This window comes from Alosa sapidissima, chromosome 19, assembly GCF_018492685.1.
Source record: "Alosa sapidissima isolate fAloSap1 chromosome 19, fAloSap1.pri, whole genome shotgun sequence".
In the NCBI taxonomy this organism is placed as follows: Eukaryota; Metazoa; Chordata; class Actinopteri; order Clupeiformes; family Clupeidae; genus Alosa; species Alosa sapidissima.
Window position 1 is genome coordinate 20,029,538 of NC_055975.1, and position 7,216 is coordinate 20,036,753.

Genomic DNA, 7,216 nt, shown 5'->3' on the forward strand with positions numbered 1-7,216 from the left:
TAAACTCTTCACATTCTGCCAGCTAGCGATAATATGCACTTTGAAGAAGCAATATCATGATGATGGCTGTAATGGTGCAATAACTTCCAAACCACCAATGGACAATGTGCCCTTTCTGCTGGAAAACAGTCAGTCAGAGCGCTGTGGAAGGAACTCTGAAAGGAGAAGTATTGAGTTAAATCTGTTTCAAAATCAAATTCAGTATCACAATGGTACCATTAAAAGCAGTTGAATGGTACTTCACTGTCGAGAGTGATCTAGCTTGAGGAGATGCTGTCTTAGGAGCTTAATTATATGTTGAAGAAAGACATGTTTTTTTTTTTTATTCTCACGATTCTTGTAAGCAACGTGGATAGAATGCTTCCATCAAAAAGGCAATCATTAAGTCTTCTCTGATGTGAAGACCATGGCAGACAGCTTAATGTGCTCTGATTGTAATGTGATTAGCACTTAAGTAACGCATCACAAAATAATTTCTTTCTTTTTCTTTAGAGTGATGCTAATACCATAATAGCCACATCACTCTGATGGTCGCGGCTGTTCTCCATGACAACCACATGAGAGCAGCAACAGTCAGGCGAGACCTTCGTTGTTCTTTGCTGTGGTGATTAGTCTATTGAGTTTAGCATGTGCGAAAGAAGTGCCTTTTGAAATGACTGATAGGGCTGTACAGGGTCGTGCAAAATTCTAATTGCTATTCTGCTTCCTGTTTGCTACCTCAGTTGAAATGCAAGTAAAATCAAGAACTAAAATGGAATTGAAGAGCCAGCTTCAATTCAATTCTGGAATGTTGCAGAACCCTGCTGTACATACACATAATGTTGTATTTCCATGACGTATCTGTAGAACGAGTTGCAGAACCCTGCTTTACATAGCCTACACGTAATGTCGTATTTCCATGATGTAGCGGCCTATCTGTAGAACGAGTGCAGTAAATGGAGCAAAGAGTGTGTAAGCCCAGCCTCCAACACATGCACCCGCCCTCGGCAGTCTGGTTCTATCAGAGCGCTACACATTATCTGGAGCAGAGGTGAGCAGGGCTCCTTTAGGGGTTGAATTCTCCATTCCCATCTTTCAACATGTACATTCCCTACTCACAATCGCAAATCTAGATGTATTGAGCCCAACCTAAACACCCGTTTCACCACCAGGTTAAAAAAGGTGTGCGAGGTTGGGGGGGGCTCTATACTATTACTAATGTGAAATATTCAGCTGCTTGACTGCCATTAGCAGCCCAGCATTTGTTTTTTTTAGCCTCCACACATACAGTAACAGCATGTCAATTCCTTGAACATCTTTTTCCAGTAGTTCTACACAAGCAAACTGGTTCTGAACATGTTGTGAAAATGAATGGCTATGTGAGTGGTTGACAAAATTGGAAGTCCTAAGGATGAGGGATGGTTTATATGAGTACTACAATCCAGTTTGGAATAGGGCCTCAAACATGCATAATGTCCTTGAAGAAAAGTGAACAGCGTGTGGTGTGGTGGGTGAGGGAACAGACCTGGGCGGGTTGCCGTGGAGACAACATTTTTTTGATGGGAGACAGCGGAGACAGAGAAACATACATCCATGCGGTCTTTTGATGAACAACAGCACAGCACAGACCTAGCTGATCATACATCAGATTTTTTTAAATCAAATCAGACAGAGTAGAGACCTAACACAAAATCCTTAAAGGCTTATAACTTCTCTCTCCCTTATAGCGTCAGAGGACCTACAGTATCCAAACCATAGACTGTATATATAGTTCTATATATACAGTCTATGATCCAAACTGATTGCCATTAAATATAACACTTAACAATGACAATGACGTAGGTTATTTGGCCTAATAGTGTCGGTTATGGAAATTAATTTTTGCAGTGGCAGATGTGCGATGATGAAACATGACATTTGATAATGACACTTTTTTTTTGTCATTACAGAATCTCAGTACTTGAGTGGACAATGCTCAACAGCATTCTTCACACTCAGACCTTGTAAAATTAAACCAACCAAGCCTAGGTCCTATATGAGAGTGAGAAAGAATTGCCTATCCAGTGGTGAGATCCTGCTTTGTTGCCAGAACAATTAGGAGTCTTTCCCCTTTGTTATGTTCTGAGTCCCGATTATGTGGTCGGTGGAAAGTGATCGATGCTGGGGCTCATCAGCTGTGATGGATCTACCTGAGAAATGCATGCAGGGTCAGGTTAATGGAGACATACGACTCCTCCACCCTTTCACCCACCTGCATCCGTCACACCAAGCACCCAAGCCACATTCACAGGTATGGATGGAGCTGCTCGACGCAGTAAGCGGCTACAATTTCAAACGTGTCCATATTACCAAGACAAAAAACTGTGCACCAATAGTTTAACATGAGGGATACAACAAAACAAGGGTTTATTCCCCTTTTGACAGCTTTTTTTACATTTTGAAACAAACCAATAGCTTCAGGCAAGGCATTTAAGGACATTGTAAAGACTTGAATGTTATGGTAATGTTTCACATCCTAGTGCAAGATGCAAAGCAACGCAACATGGCATGTACAACAGGATAACAGTACTTCCTTGACGTCAAACCCATAACACTGGTGTTGTTAGCATCTTGATTGATGAGCTGAACAACATGAGGGGACACTGTGTTCAAGGAGAACTGAGCAGACAACGATGGTAACTGATGATTATGTAACCAGTGAATCATTTCATAGGGACTTTTAAGGGCTATACCGTTTCCATCTTTAAAGGCATGTGGAAGAGGACATTTATTTCTGGTGGAACATCATAGAGTTCTCTCTAGGTGTGTATGTGTGTGTGTGAATGAATGTGAATGCAGGTTAAGGCCATCATTCTCTGATCTTACCACTGCTCCAGGGGGGTCGGGGGGGTCAGGTTGGAGAGAGAGAAATGCCAGATCCTATTAATTTTCTACGTTTCCCTGCTGCTTTTTTCTGAACCTTATGACATTGTGTGCAGTTGGATTAAAAAGGTGCACTCAAGACTGTTCCTTGTGGCACTGCCGTTGGATAAAAAGGTGCCCTCAAGACTGTGTTCCCTGGAACTGCTGAAATACATACAGAGGTAGAGGATGTACCATCTGTAAAAACTTTGAATTCAAACGGTTTCTTTACAATAAATGAGTTGAAAACGTATTGTTTTGTCATGTAAGGGCCCAGAACTTTCAATGAGATTTTGAGTCTGTTAAAGGATAATTCCGGTATTTACCACTTTTGCAGTTGCACAGTTTTGAAAATGAACGTTAAGGGTTGTTTTAAAGACATGTTTGTGCATGCCTGTAGGCAGCAACTCTGAAGTAATCAAAGGTGATTCAAAACGAGTCAGAAAAGTCGAGACAGGACCCATTGTCAAAATTACAGTGTCCACCACTCTAGTTCATCCAAAACAAACCAGAAAAGGGACTCAAAGTGCTAAATACCGGAATTATCCTTTAAGAGGCAAAAAAGGCACGTTTAGATAATGGCCCAGACCTAGTAACCAGTACTAGCGATCTAACAATCCATGTAAAAATCATCCGGATTTCTCCTTTAAAAAGCTTTGTTTTATATGAAAACTACTGCCTTATGTTCACACTTAAGAGATAAATATCTGCCGGTATATATATTCACAAAATCCCTATGGAATCTTTAAATTTCACATTTTATAATAAAATATTGCAATCTTATTACAGAATACCGTAATGGTCATATCAGCCAAGTGGGGCTACAAGTCTGCCCCGTTTGACTGAACAGAGAGATGTGGTACCAAAGCAAAACAACAACAGTAAACATCAGTCTTTCTCTCTCTCTCTCTCTCATGCTTTTAAGTCAAATGTGCTGTAAGTATGTGTTACAGAAATATACTGTTCATCTTGCACACAGAGATTAACAAAATGGGTTCAGTGGATGTCATAAAATTCCCACATCCAACATCCCCAAGACCCAATCAGGACATGCAATAGGTGTGTATGGGCACAGTTGTTCTACATCCTTTCAGAGGAAAATGACAATGCTTGAGATGAAGACCAACAACTATAGACAGTTTGGTGAGATACCGACACTAAAGACAACTGGTGTTGATGTTTCCATGGCAACCTTGCATCCTTCTTATCCTTTTTTTTCCTTCAGAGAGTTTGATTCCAGGGCAGTGTCTGAGTTAGTGTTAATTCTGTGTGTTCTAAGCAGGTAGCACATAATAAGATGTATGCTCTTGTCTCCATCTGACGTATATTCAGCATATTTAAACACCTCTAATGGTAACAACCAAAGCAACAAAGACACTTGCGGAATTTTGAAAGATTCAAAAAGCAACACGAGATAGAAAATGGACACAATTAGTGGTATTCTGCTGCTGCTGCATATCGTACGTCTCTCTCTGCTGTTGGAGGTTTTAACACTCCTCATTTGCACATTCATCCCACTTGCATGTACAGAGCCTGGGGCCTCTCGGTGTGGAGGCTTGATCATCAGGTTGGTGGGTTGGGGATCTCATCTGAGTGAAGGTGCATTCGCTGACAAACACCCCTGAGTCTCACTTAACACTCATTATTACCACTAACATATGCCAGAGCTTTGCAATTAGAAGTGGCAGGCTACAGCAGACTACAGCTCTGGAAAAAATGAAGAGACCACTGCACATTTTTCTGACGTCATCCTACGGGTTGCTGAGTGACATTCGAATGGGTGCCGGTCATATTTAAAATTAAGAGACCGCTGCAAAAATGACTATCAACTCATTCGAATGTCACTCAGCAAGCGTAGGATGACATCAGAAAAATGTGCAGTGGTCTCTTCATTTTTTACAGAACTGTATATTCCTACAGGGTTATCGCTGAGCAAATGCTTCAAAGAGAGAAGGACAGGCATAAACAGGTGGTGGTGCATTGGGCAGTCTGTTCATGACAAACCCTGTAGGGAAGGTTAATTGTGTTTCCCTTCCAGTGATCCTCTCAGAGGCTAGTCATTGCAATCCTGCCAGGGACTCAATTCAGGGTTTAGTGTATTCATCATGACACAAAAGTGTAGATTCACAACGGCAGTGGTCACCTATCTACTGTAGGTAAGCGGGTGGGAGAGGGCCAGGTGATGCCCAAGTGAGCTTCGTTTCTGTAATGTTCATTTTGTCTTTTTTTAATCTCAGGTGAATTAGTCTCCCTAAATAAGTAGTCTTGGATTGTTTTTTTTATTTTTGTTTTTTTATTTTCAATTCCACTATTCTTTGATTAAAAACACTTGTGTGGTGAAGTGCTGGGGACAGGAGAAGGGAATATCCGTTTTCTTTTTTTGGTTACGTCGGTTGCCGAATCCCCTCTGCTTAAAAGGGTGACACAACACACCATTCACAGAGTCATAACGGCCATCTAGAAATAACTCTACTAAAGGTGCTGAACTTTAGCTGAGCTGGAATGTGTAGCCTGCTGTGAATTCCTTCAAAATAAGAGGCTAGACAATCTCTTTTCAAATAATTTCTTTAAGCCCTCAAAAAGGCTCAGACTTCTCTTTCGTCTCTTGGGTGAGGTTGTTTTGCCTCCTCAGTGTCACAGTGACCGATAAAGACCCACACTGGACAGATGATTTCATTGGGACCGATAAAGTCCGTCTCGACCTGATGATTCATCACCCGCTGATGGTATTGATGTGGATTTGCCTCAGGCATTGTGCAGGCACTTTAAAGGTCAAAGGTCACGGAAAGATTGTGAGAGTGTTGGGAAACAACATGGGCACAGTTTGTTTCTAATGCTTTTTGTTCAGTGCTGTTTGCTGCTCTTAAATGTAAGAAAGGGTTACAATAACATAATATAGAATCCCTATTTAGTTCTGCCTGTTGTGTGACCCTTCTTGTCGGTGTGAATGTGACCACCCTCTGCGTGAATGGTACGTGTATTCTTGACTACCCTTGTGTGTACGGTGTATTGTTGTCTGTGTTCCCCGCTTCTGAATTAAGCTGTGATTGATATAAGCCTCGCTGCTTCAATCACTACAGTATTATAACAACCAAGGCCGTAGTCATGATGTCAACATTGGGGGGGACCAAATCTGTGGTGGGGACTGAGAGACCCCCAAACAGAATTTCAATACATTTCCTACCATGCAAAAAATATTATTAAAAATCACAACAGTCAATTAGGGCATCCCAAACTTCAAACTTCTTCAAACATATAAAAAGCCTTTATTTAACTGGCTAATTCATCATAGAACGGTTAAAAACATAGGGAGAAGCAACCCACGCGTAGCGGCACAAGCAGCCTTCTTCAGGGTGACATAAAACATTTAAAAACATAGGGTGACATAGAACGTTTAAAAACATAGGGAGAAGCAACCCACACGTAGCAGCACAAGCAGCCTTCTTCAGGGACTATGATGAATTAGCCAGTTAAATAAAGGCTTTTTATATTTTTGAAGAAGAGTGCTTTGGACCCCCTTTTTTCTATTTACTACTGGATTCCCGAACCCAAAGAGCACCTTCAAATTTCTGATTGGAACTTCCTGAGCACCCTGGACTTTTTTGTCTTTTCACAAACTAGAGTATCTTTGTTAAACTCTATATTACACAGAATGTGGTTCTTTGACTTATTACTTAGACTTTTGTTTTAACTAAGGCTTAGACTCATAGGTTTGGACCTATAGCCTAATAAGATTTTGTCTTTTAATCTAGATTTTATTATGCTGGCGGCTAATCACACAATTTTACCGTAGTTTGAAAGGGACAGGATTCAGGAATAGGCTACTAAGACAGGCCCCTCTTCTGTCTGACTCACCTCATGTTACCCCCTGCATTATAGACTGGCTTCTGACAGAAATGATGTTTTGTGCCAACATGTAGAAACACTAGGCCTACTACAGCCTTTAATTGATGAAGGGAGGTGCAAATTCCTTTCTTTGGCGTTTCACATTAACTGTAGGCTATCACTGCCAGTGCATTGTAAAAGTTTTTTCCAACTTGTGTGCCGTTGCCACATTTAATTCCTACGTTTTGCCTGCATGGATGCGCGACTGAGTGCGCATCTAAATAATATGCAAGATGCAATAACCATTTCTAAGAGGCCTATAAACGGCAATTTCTGGCATTACTACTAGCATATGAATGCATTATTTATGTTGAAAGACATGTGAAAGAAATTAATGACTCAGGCTTGCACAAATTCATCATTTAAAATAAAAATGTTTCACTTTCGCTATCATTGCGAGAATAGGCTACAATATGGAAAATGTTTCAAAGTTCCCTTTGAGTCTGATCGG

The 7,216-nt window shown here is 40.9% G+C and overlaps 1 long non-coding RNA gene across 1 annotated transcript; it reads left to right on the forward strand.

Annotated features, from left to right (window-relative positions):
• Positions 1-111: 111 nt before the first annotated feature.
• LOC121693131 lies at positions 112-3,094 on the forward strand. The gene is made up of 3 exons (XR_006025415.1): positions 112-1,030; positions 1,929-2,269; positions 2,499-3,094. It is a non-coding gene; the product is annotated as an uncharacterized LOC121693131 (long non-coding RNA).
• The last annotated feature ends 4,122 nt before the right edge of the window (positions 3,095-7,216 follow it).